Raw genomic sequence first — 12,336 nt, forward strand, 5'->3', positions numbered from 1 at the left:
TACTTTTAATAAATACATTTTACAGATGGGAAGCTGAGGCACAGAGAGGTTAAGCCAGATTCTCAAAGGTATTTAGGATTGCTTTAAGTGGGAGTTAGACACCTAAACACTTGAGACCATCTGGGCCTAAGGGTATGTCTGCGCTACCCACCGGATCGGTGGGTAGTGATCGATCTATCGGGGATTAATGCATCGCATCTTGTCTAGACGTGATACATCGATCCCCAAACATGCTCCCCGTCAACTCCAGAACTCCACCACGGCGAAAGGCAGAAGCGGAGTGGACGGGGGAGCGGCGGCCGTTGATCCCACGCCGTGAGGACGTAAAGTAAGTCGATCTAAGATACATTGACTTCAGCTACACTATTCTCATAGCTGAAGTTGCATATCTTAGATCAATCTCCCCTCCCCGCCCCCAGTGTAGACCAGGCCTAAGTGACTTGCCCAGCATCATAGAGAAAGTCTGTGGCAGAGCCAGAAACTAAACCCAGCTCTCCTAAGCCCCAGTCCAGGGAATCAGCCACAAGATCACCCTTGTGGATATGGGGCTCTAAAAGCCAGAAGCAGGCCCATAGTGGCGATGTTCTGTGGTAGGGAGAATGACTTCACCCTGAGAACGCAACTGTGTCTGTTTAGGGAGCCATGAACAAACACCACAAGTCAGTGAGGATGAAAGAGCAGCAATTTGTAAACAGATGTTTTCTCTAATCTTCTATTTTTATTTTTCCTACCATTTCTTGGCTTGCCTGTCAGGCTGCACTGAGCCAGGCCACAGGGCCTAGGAGTTGATTTACAGACTGTCAAGTCAAGGAGCTAGAACCAGAGAAAATGCTACTCTAGAAGAAAATGAGGAACAGGTTAGAGGGAGGAGGTTGATTTGCTGACTGCTACTCCATGGAGAATTCTAAGCTACAACAATTTAGCCAGTCCTCGGTATGGTGGCATTCACTGAAGATGTTGCTGAACTGGGATGTGATGTGTAGGTTTAGTTCTCTCTGTTGTATCTCGCCCAATGGGATGACAAGTGAGTTTATAGCACTGGGAATCTGGCTGTAAGATACTAATGACATTTCAATTCAGATTTTGACCATCCTGAAAAAAGTTCTGTTATGAAGGGGGCCTATCTGGACTTTCCCAAATCAAAAGCTCCTATCAGTGTTTTATAGCTCTTGTAACAAAATCCGAATTCAAATGCAGCTAAACTCAGCTTCCTTTTTGTCTGACACCAAGCACCATATCCAAAGTCATAGCTCATTGTGTTTGAATCCTACAGGCAGACATTGGACCAGGCCCCCTACGTTCAGTGACATGGGTGTAAATCTAGCATCATGCAGGACAGGTTACTGGGGATTTACAGAGCTGAGTCCAGAGAGAACCTAGCTTGTTTACAGGCTCTAACTGTACATTAAAAATATAGTTAGCTCACAGAATTTCTCATTTTAATTTTTAAATTAAGAGGGTGTTTTATTTTCAAAAGATGCCATGCTACATGTAAGCAATCCCAGCCCTTGTGAACGTCTCAGGCCCCTAGGACTGGGATACAGAACCTGCTTTTACCTCTAGGGTTCTTGTTCAAATCTGCCCAGGTCAGGCAGTAGGGCCTGTTCGGTCCCCTAACGTGAAATTAAGCAGTGGCCTAATTGTCCATCACCTAGAGAGGCCAACAATTCTACTCTCACTTCCAGAGCGGGCTCGAGCAGCTCAGAACTGCTGTGCATTAGCTGAGAGGGAAATACTATGGAAAAGGGGGAGCAGAGGGTCGCGATGATTATGGAAACGCTGTCTGTGTACAGAGGGTGAATGCTGGTTGATGTTACAAAGTTATGATAGTATTGCTGGTCCAGGAAATGCCTCTTTCATGGATGTGAAATCTGTTTGCTGATGGGAACTGCAGCAGGTGCTCACCAGCCCAGGGTCAAGGAAGAGTCATTAACCTTAACCACTGCACTCTGTCTGAACAATGGATATGCTAAAGAGGTTGCCTGAGTGGGGAAACCAAGTTTCTCTGTGAGGGGCAGGTGAAGGGGAGAGTGGAAAAATCACAAGCAATAGAACAAAGAAACCAGGTAGTGGTGGGGAGAGACAAACTCCAGGGACCCAGATGGCAGGACATAGGAAATTTTGTTCAGGAGAGGGGAAGAGATGGGCTTGCTTTCATAGAGAAGTCCAGTTTAATTGTGGAACCAGTCAAGGTCAGAGAAAGCAAGCGGAGCAGAAAAAACTCCACGATGCTAAAGGGAACCCACAAACTGCTGGAGAAGGAACCTGGAGACCCCCCCCCCTTCCCACTGAGGACTCTGCCCAAGCCCAAAGAAACCTGCAGAGCAATGAGGAAACTGAGGCAAGGAAATGCAGACAGGTAGGTATTTTTTGTCGACATCTAAGTAAAGAGCAGTGTGCAAAGTCTGGCTGTTGGGTTTCATGATTACATGGCCTTGAAGAGTGAAACTGCAAGCCCAGAGCACCCCCATAGCTGGAGCTCTGTATGTTTAAGTTATGGGACGTCTGAGAGGTCAGCAGTGGTTCCCGGAGCTGGACTGCAGGGTCACCTCTCTCAAAAGGGGGTACTACACAGATCTGTACCCCAAGAGTTTGCCTACAGCCCCCAGCCGGCCTGGACTCTGTTCAGACTCCAGACCTCCCAGGGGAGGTGGGGGCCAAACACAAACAGGGTGGGGTGTGTCCAGCTGGAAGCGTGCACTACCAGGGCTGTCGGTGTGACAGGGGAGGCAGAAGCCATGTAAACCACTAGGTGATATTTTAACTTTCTGGTGACACTACTTTTCCCTCACACTCAATGCTCACTTAAAAAAAAAAAAAAAAGTCAGGGTGTGAATGAAAAGACTACCAGATAACGAGTTCTAGCTAATTGCACCCTTCTGTGCAGCAGCCTGCCAAGGCTGGGTAAGCAGGACCCAGTTCCGGGAGGGGCTGGACTTTGATAGCAACAGGAACCAAGACCAAGCTGTGGCTTCTAGGACCGGACCCTAACTAGATCTAGAAGATTAGCTAATGGTTCCCAAGTGCGAGCTAGAGCCTGCTACAGAAGATGGTCAGTAAAAGCGTATACGCTGCTTTGGGGCGGTTTAAAACAACTGATTGCAAAAAGCTTTGTAGGGAACGGATACGCAGACCTGAAACATGGACAGCTGAGCAAAATCCTTCAAGATTCTTTGCTACCCAGCCTAGATGCCGTGGGAGAACGTGTCAGCTGAGGCCGAGAAGCTCTTCTGAACAAAGCAGCGCTCTCTGGCAGGCTATCGCCTCTTGTTTCATAACTGGCTGATGAGAAGAATATGCTCTGCACAGGCCCTCTCTTGAGCCTTATAAACTGAAACAACTGTTTATAATATTCTTAAGTGCTGTTGCATGATGATAATTGTCTGATGGGGAAAATTTACTTGCTTTGTTTTTTTTAAAAGAAGATGAAGTTACAAAATAGAAAATTAAAGAACAATGATTTTTCCTCCTTGTGTGTGTTGACCTCTCTCCAGCCCAGTTATTGATAAGTGGCCTATTGTTCCCAGAGGGCTGTATGCAGTGACTGAAAACAGGTAAGATATTATTAAACCAACCCCAAGAACAAAACTCCCACCCTGGGCAGCTTGCAATCTGACTACAGTGATTAGGCAGCTCATACACTGAGACTGCTGCTGATCACAATCACCACAGTAAGACCTTTGGCCTCCCAGGGGCCATCTGTTTGGCATATTTCTACACCCCACCCCACCCCCCCATCTCAATTTATACTTAGATTGTAAGTATTTCAGGCAAGACACCATCTTCTTACGCGTTTGTGCTGCACCTAGCACCATGGGGTTGGATATCTGTGTGCTATCACCATATATAAAATAGTGCAAGGAGAAATACGGTGAGATTAAAGGGGAAATGAGAAAGCCTGGGACAGGCAGATGTTCAGAAAGGAGGTCCTTGATGCACAGTGACTGGGCAGCTCTAGGAAGCCTAAGGATAGCTTGGATGGAGCTGTGAAGTGAGAAGAAAGAGAGGTAAGCCAGGAGATGAGCTTGGATGAAATACAGGGAGTAGGAGGAGAAAAAGGGGGTAGTTTTGTAAATGGGAAAACAATGAGGAAGCCAGTGAGGAAGTGAGGAAGCCAGTGCAGGAGCAGCAGAGGAGAGGTATCTCATCAGTCCCTGAGGGAAAAGCCCTATAGAATGTAATACAGATAGAACGTAAAGGGTTTGAAAGAAATTACTTGTGACTTCCTTTCCGTGGGTGTTTGGAACCTGCCTACAGAGCTTTACCCCAGCCTACAGCAAGGTTATCATTGTCCATGAAATTCTAGGGGACTTCATAAGGGGCAGATGAGGGAGACAAGATCTGTTGTACAGTTCATTTCTTCCCTCTACCTTACCTTGTCATGCTGCTCAGGGGAAGAGTCTAGTCTGAAGTCATTCTACTGCACCCCACTAGGGATGTAGAATAGTAAATGGTTAAATAATTAACCAGTAAGGCTGTAAGCATTAGTCTTACTGGTTAACCCGCCCTGACTGTTAACCCCAGCCCCCGCAGTAAACCAGTTAAATAATATAATTTTAATCGTTTAAATGGTTAATTTTTAAAAACAATATTCACATCCCTACTTCCCACCACTGGGCTGTAGTTTGACATCATTCAAAGGCATTTGCAGTCAGTCACTTTCAGACTTTGTTTTGATACATTAGACATCAAGCTCCCTCCAGGAAGGTGGGAGGAAACCACAGCCCATTTGCTCACCTGTAAAATAAGGCCACTGGCCTGTTCTTTGTTCTACAAAACGTTGCATTTAAAGAAAAGGAAAAAAAAAAAAAAGACTTTCAGATTTTAAAGCATCACATAAAGGGATCTACATAGAGTGCCACAGAGACCCAACTCATTTTAGCCAAGGGCCAGGCGTATTTGGGCTGGGTTGGCAAAAGATGAATTGACAAATGTCTCATGCCTAATTGTTTATTGTCTAGCCACAGTAAATTCACTTCTAAAAGCTGGATCTCAGTGGAGGCTTTAATGGTTCTCAACTGACAAAAAGTTGAACTTTCTGGGAAAGCTGCTTGGATTAAAAATGTCGAAAGTTAAAAGTTGTTGACCTTCTGGATAAAACCACTCCTCTGTGTACATTTCAGATCCCCAGGGGAGGAAATCTTCTACTGGAAACAAACAAACAATCTACACACACACAGCTAGCCCTTCACTGAAGACTTAATGATCGTGGAGTTGCTTATATCAAGTAAAAAAAAAACAACAAAGTCCTTACAGAGCATGGAAACAAAGGCTAGATATTAACATCATGTAACAAAAATGTGGGAAGAGCCTATTGTTGTCTGGGACACTATATGACTGTTCTGGATGCATCTGGGGTAGTTATTCCAGTCTTCACTCCCAGGATCCTGAGCTTTGCTCAGTAACTTTAGGGTTTGGAATGGGAAGCTAGTCTCTGGGTGGGTCAGGGATGGGGCTTTTTTGGCCAACATTTTGCCTTCACCTTCCCTCCCTCCCACACAGAGAAAAGAAAAACTGCTCTGACGTGGGAAGGGAGGTGAGACCAACTCGCTGTGAAGTCCACAAGGGATCTCATTAGAACAACCTGCGAACCTTGGAAATGCAAAACCCGAGGATGGAGGAATGGAGTCTGGGACTGGATTCAGATGAAATCAGTGCTGAGAAGTGGTGCTAGCGTCTTCGCTGCAGCCACTGAACAGGTAGAACATGGGCAAAGCGCCTCAGACTTCTCTCACTGGGATGCCAGCAATAATCCTCAGCCTGACCAAGACTGAGTGGACCAGTTGTAAAGATTCTCTGCCATACAGATCTGTCTCCCAAGAACTGGGCCGAGGGCACCCTCCCCAACACACACTTTTTATACATCACTAAAGAGCTGCTGGATCATTACTTTCGGTTGCTATCATTGGAAACAATGACCTGGCAGTGAAAATCTCTGTATCCCAATCCCCTCTCTCATGGAACTTAACAGGGTTCTATAGAAATTGAACAAGATACTATCAAAATTACTCTAAAAGCACAGAGTTTAATAGAGAATGATGCCCTTTATATAGGTTCTTTAGAAACCAACCTCTAGAATTCTAGAACAGGGATAAAGTTCCATATTCTGTTATATAGGATTGTCAAAAAAGCCTATAGAAAGATTATTAAATTCTATAGGACTTGTCCTTAAGAACTGAGGCAGCAAGGTCAGTGTCATGGAGTTTGTTTGCTCTTTTTAAAATCAAGTGAAAACTAACAAAAAACCACAACTTTGACACTTATTTTCTTTCTGCTAATTACCTACCTGGCCCTATTCACCTGAAGCGCCCTAGATATACCCCTTATACTTTCTCTTTACAGTAACCTCTCGGCTCTCTCGGCTGTTCTCAATCAGACGGCTTTGCTGTAACTCAGAGGTATTTCATCTGCTCAGTATCTTTGGAAACTGGGAGTTGGGGGAGGATGTCATATTGTGTGCCAGTGACCAAGTCCCATTTCCCCCTTTCCTATCCAAGCAGGTCCCCTGCTGGCTTTCTGGTGGAGCGGAGAAGAACAAATTGAATGTCTCTGAGGACTGATCCAAGTTCTCTAAAGAGCACCCCAGAGTAAGCAATTCTGCCAGGGCTCTCACTGTGAGAATTAGGAAGAGAGTGGAATTTTTGGGAAGTTGGTAAACATGCCACAGATGGTTTATGGAATGAGGTTAAAAAATGCAAAAATGTTCTACCAAGTGTCCTCATTGCATTGTTCAGCCATTGGATAATTCAGTTCATAAATCAGAAATGAGCTAGAGCGAGAGGCCTGGAAGGAAACGGGAGACCTGGGAGAAGAAGTGAAGTGAAGGAAGAAAGGAGGAGTGGGACAGTGGTTACTGTGTTTAGGCTCTAAGTCTGTTTTCTAGACTGGAAACCCTTGATTCAGAGGTCTCTTGATATCTGTACCTTAAAACAGAGACTATTAGCCTTCATCCCCATGCTCCCCATTCACTATGCTGCCCTCAAATCTACCCCTAGCAGCTGCACTGGGGCTGAAAACGGTTTGATGGCAAGAAAGCCAGATGAAGCTGTGCTCCAGAAAACATGGCCTGGCTGCTGCTGCTGCTGGATGCACTTGCAATCAAGCCATTTCCAGATGCACCCATTAGACAGCAGATGACTTTCCTCACGGTGGAGAAAGCCTCAGTGTTTCACTAGGGAAATAGGCTCATTTCACAATGGATTTCCACTCACTTTGCAGCTAGAAATCCCTCTCCCAACCCTCTGTTTGTATTGCACACCATTTGTATTTATTCCCTTGCAGAACATGGCTCTTATAATTAGTTCCCTATTTCTGTACTATACTTCACCCTGTCTGGGCAGTGGTTTAATACTTCACAGAGTTCAATTATATGCATATTATGCGGGAAGGGAAACAAGGGAGAGACAGACAGAGCGAAGGAAGGCATTGTGCTCTTTTAACCCACCAAACACGTCTGGGTTATGCTGCCTCCCCAAGACTCAGCCAGCTCTGGGTACCTGGGCAGCATCGGGTGAAGCCAGGCAACATTCTAAAGGGAGGCTACGAAAGCCATCAGAATGCATTAAACCCCAAAGCTTTCATCCGCCTCAGAGGATACTAGGGGCGGAGGCCAGGCTTGTGGCCAACCTCTTGCAGGTGTAACAAGTGGGTAAGCCCGGCCACCTAGCACTCGGGGAGATGCAGGGCAGAGTGGGAAACGTTGGCCAGAGAAGAGACGCAAACATCAGGGGATAAAAATGAAACCACATTGACCTTCCTGATTTAGGGATTGATTTTAAGCCCGTAGAACCCTCCCTCACACGAGTCAGCTGCGCTGCTTGGAAGAGGTGGCCGTGTTTACCTAGGAGGACCCAGCACAACCGCCCACTCAGCAGGCCAAGCGCTAATGACAAATCTGAAATGTGCCTTGTGAACTTCAAAGGGCCGGATCAGAAATAGAAGGATGCTAAGCCTGAGCGCTAACGGGCACAGGCACCTTCAGCATCTAAGTATTTTCTTTCATGTCAACCTTAGAAACTTAAATCAGCTCAGCTACTAGGAAATTGTTCCACAGACCAATGCTGCTGAGCTATAGACAAACCTCATCAGCCTCCGGAACTCAGCATTTGAGTTAGGAAGTGCTTGTCTAGGGGATTCAGTTGTGACCAGCAGCTGAATCCTGGTCCTAAACAAGGTCCTAGCTAGGATGGCAACTCTGCAAAGTCCAGAGAGGCAAGATCGCACCCCACTTTGCTTTAATCCTTATCCCTTCTCGCTCGGTTCTGCACTGTTGCTGGTGTGTGACAAGAACAATAGATGAGACAGGACATGGTGGACAGAGCTGCACAAAAGAGCCACAATTTCATTCCAAGTATTCGTCCCCCAAGATTTCCCCCTCCCCCTCAGTCAAATATTCATATACATGATCAGGCAAAATCTTCAAATCTTCACAGCAGCTGTAACAAGAAAGGGGTTCTTTGCACTCCAGTCCTAGCAGATTCCGTATTTCACCCCATAGGGGCTGCAGCATTTCCCCGAGTGGGAAAAATAAATCCTCTTACCTACAATATGGACGGGCAGTTTTTAACAGCTCTTTAGGATGCATGTGGGTAAAAGAGTGGTGCTGAGTGGTAAGTCAGTAACTCTGGCAGAGAAACAGGGACTCATGTGGTGATCGATGCAAAAATCATCTTCACCACACTCGTTTGCCACCCGCACGGTTGGTCATAAACCACTTGACACCCATGCGGGAAAAGCAGAGCTCAGGTAAATTGCTGACGATCAGGGCCACACGGTGTCAGGCGCTGCCCAGACAGGTGGTCAGGGGCAGCATCTGCCTCAAACCAACGGGAAAGTCAAACCAAGGGAGGAGAATCAGCCCAGAATAGGGAAAACTTGCCCAGGGTCACAGTAGGTCAGCTGCAGAACGGGGAATAGGTCCCAGGTCTCTTGGTTCCCAGTCTAGTGCCCTACCTACTAGAATGGGGCCCTGAGGTCAGCTGGAGCTTCTAGAGGCTACCAGAATACGAATACTAAGTGTGCCAGCTCCAGCCGGTGCCCCTCTGGCCTGGTTCTCAGGCCCACATTAAGTGCCGTGAATCACATTTGCAGCAGTGAGATGCAGGCACTGCAAAAAAAAAAAAAAAACCACACACACACCATCTCATATTTAACATAGACAGAGCCCAGCTAGAGGAAGGTTTGAGGGTTTTTTCCCTGCCTGTAAAACTCCAATAGGTACAAAATGAAAAGCACAGCCCAAGCATCATGTGTCTGACATTTGACTTTTTATCCATATGATGCTGGTCTAACAGCTCATAGGTCAAAGGTTAAGCTCTCCAGTTCCTCTTTTTGATCTGCATCACATTATTTCCATGTTGTCGGACACACATCAAAAAAAAAATCTCAATTATCAAGGTGGAGAGAAAAAAAAAGCCCCTCTCTGAATTATCAGGGTGGAGAGACACTAATCGCTTTCCCAGCTACTCCCAGGGTCAGCTCTGGATCACTGAGAACAGAACCGCACCCATTTTGCTCAGCCTTATAGTTCAAAAGGGTAAGAAAGGACTTCAGTTCACAAGGCTGAAGTCCTCAAAAATGTATGTGAAAATGTGCAAGTTCAAGTGCTATTGGCATGTCCAAGCTGTGGCAATCAACTTGCTAAACAAATTGGCTCCTTTCGTGCCATTGGCTTCATCAGAGCCTAGTGCAAGTGACTGTAGAAAGGCTCCACAGTGATGTAACACCCACAACCCAGGACTTTCAGCGCCCTGGCATAGACGTTTACCACTTAAGCTGAGGAGTGACTTCATTAGCTGATAGGAGCAATAGGCCAATGCCTCCACTGGGTACGGCACTAAAACCAGATGCATCTCACACTTTACCAGTTTACTATGATTTGCAGGAGCTGTGACAAGATTGCCCTTTGCAGGCTAACGACACCTTGTCCCTTCTCTTCCCCATAGCTCTAGAGGAGATGGACAAGCTATATCCAGACCATAGATCTTGGGGAGAGTAACTGCATGAAAAATAATCAGACAACAATAGTCGGGGTCCTTGTAACAGCTGTCTCCCACTTCACAATCCACATCCCTCCACAGTAATTGCAATCATCCTGGACTGACCCATCCTTAACCAGGCACGAAGCTGGGTTTCTGCTACTTACAACTCGTATCGTTTCTTTCCTTGTCTTTTTCCTTTTCCAAGGACTGTTTCATTTGAGTTTCTGGAATGGTGGAATTCAAAAACTCAGTCCCAAGCAACCTTCATTGTGACACATACGACCAAGTTTTCAGAAAATACTTAGTCGCCAACATGTTGAGCTCTTTTCACAGTCCTTCCCCCAGTGCATCTTCCACATGCATGAGTTAATCCCCACCCGATAATTCTCCCTGGGATGCCTGGTTCTGTGCCTGTGCCAAGGCTTGTGCTTCAGTGAGTTTCTCTCCTGAAAAAAAGAGTAAGGAGGAGCTCTGTTAACATCTGTGTCTTCCTGAGCTTGTCTTTTGCTGGTTCAAAATTGCAGAGTGAACTTCTTCCTGGAGGAGGGGCTGTGGGCAAAAGTAACGAGCCTTTCCACTTCAGAGGTGGTTATCAGAGGGGTGGGGTTTTTTTGTGTTTCAACATATATAATTTTGACCTAATTTTTCATCAAAATTTGTAATTTCAACTGAAAAAGATAGCCAAAATTATTCTGTTTCTCAAAACAGAGCTCCTTAAACACTGGAATTTAAACAAAATTCATCATAAACATTTCAAATTTGGACAAAGAAAGGATGAATTTTCCCCCAAACTGATGTTCCTTTCTTGCAGTGTTTGACTAGTTCAGTGTTATTTCAGAAGGGTTGCTGAGTAGATTCATAGAGTTTAAGGCCAGTAGATCTATCCTAGCCTGACCTCCTGCATAACACAAGCTATAGAATTTAATCCAACTCTTCCTGTATTGAGCACAATCATTTGTGCTGGTAATAAAGGAAAGAGACTACAGGCTAAACCAAAGGCCTGAAATAAGATACAGTAAGCAGACAGGCTGGGGTGAGAGAGACAGACATCTGTGCCACATGACTGAAGAAGTGAATTTGCTGCTAGAGTTCACACAGTAAAGGAGGGCTTACCCTGGATAAGATGGCTCTATCCTTTCAACGCATCTTTCTGTTGCAAACTCTGATATGTACACCTTCTCCAAGCCCATAAAAACCCTGCCCGGTTGCCATCTCTTTTCTCTGAACCTCTCCACGAGAGTTTGGAGAGCAAATAGGGCATCGGTTGTACTTCTCTCCAGCATAAATCCATACTTGACCCTTCAAAATGTCAACAGGTCCACGCAGATGCTTTACAATCGCCTTCCTCCATCCTTTCATAGCCTGTGACATCAGTGTAATTCAACAACAGTTAGCACACAGCATGATAGCCCCTCTGTTTAAAAATGGGCAGCACAAAGCTTCTGTGCCATTCATCTCCATATTCTCTTTCCTAAGAATACGATTGACCAGGCTTGTAAAGTACTTGACGTCTTCCCTTCCCAGTGACTTCAGTGCATCCATAGGTGCTTCGCCTGCCCCATAATCTGTTATTAAAAATAAATCAGTTTGGGATGTGTCCATAAGTTATGAGGCTGGCATAAGTTTTGAGGTGGCTTTCCTGCTTCTGAAAGTGGGTTTGAAATCACCAGGTCCAGCGCCATGTTTCCCCCCACCACAAGAGTTTCTGGTTCCAACACCATGTCGTCCATGGACTGTTTCATCACCAGCCTTTGTAATTCCCCCACCCCTGTATTCACAGCTCATTATTCCAGGAGTATCTATCCCCTTCACACCAGTATCCAGCCTCCTCCTTGCATCACCACCACCCACTGCTCTTTTCATCTTTCCAGCCCCAAAGTTACAGACACCAGAGGCCTGTCTAAGCATTGGGAAAGTAGCCAAAACATTGAGGCACATCAAAGCAGCAAACATTTTTAAGCTTGCCCATCACTAGATTATGCCTGATCATGTGTAGCAGCACCAGCTTTAGGAAGCCTTCCTCATTGTGCAAGTCTTGCTATTGCATCACTAGAGTGACAGCTTTCCTCTCGATGCACAGTCCTACAGAAGTCACTCAGATGACAATTTGCAGCTCTAACATTAACATTAAGCCAAAGTCTTATAGCATCTGCTAACTTTCCACGCAATACATGGGAGACGGGCGGCCACCAGCACCACTCACCTCCTTGCTCTGCTAATGACCAACAATATAATAGTGTCTGGTTGCTCCCAGTCTGCCAGCTGATGTGTGCGCACAGGGCCACTTGGCAAATGGATTTATATCCATTACCAACTAATGAAACGTAACTGCCTGACAACAAGTTCAATTGCTGCC

At 45.8% G+C, this 12,336-nt stretch overlaps 2 long non-coding RNA genes across 2 annotated transcripts in view; both read right to left on the minus strand.

Annotated features, from left to right (window-relative positions):
* Positions 1-12,336, minus strand: part of LOC120403827 — a 116,778-nt gene that overhangs the window by 26,742 nt on the left and 77,700 nt on the right. The window lies entirely within an intron of this gene.
* Positions 9,849-12,336, minus strand: part of LOC120403828 — a 30,670-nt gene continuing 28,182 nt past the window's right edge. Inside the window, exons 3-4 of the long non-coding RNA XR_005597754.1 lie at positions 11,094-11,342; positions 9,849-10,426 (exon numbers count right to left, since the gene is read on the minus strand). This is a non-coding gene — a long non-coding RNA (uncharacterized LOC120403828). The remainder of the gene's footprint in view (positions 10,427-11,093; positions 11,343-12,336) is intronic.

This window comes from Mauremys reevesii, linkage group 4 (assembly GCF_016161935.1).
Source record: "Mauremys reevesii isolate NIE-2019 linkage group 4, ASM1616193v1, whole genome shotgun sequence".
Classification (NCBI taxonomy): domain Eukaryota; kingdom Metazoa; phylum Chordata; order Testudines; family Geoemydidae; genus Mauremys; species Mauremys reevesii.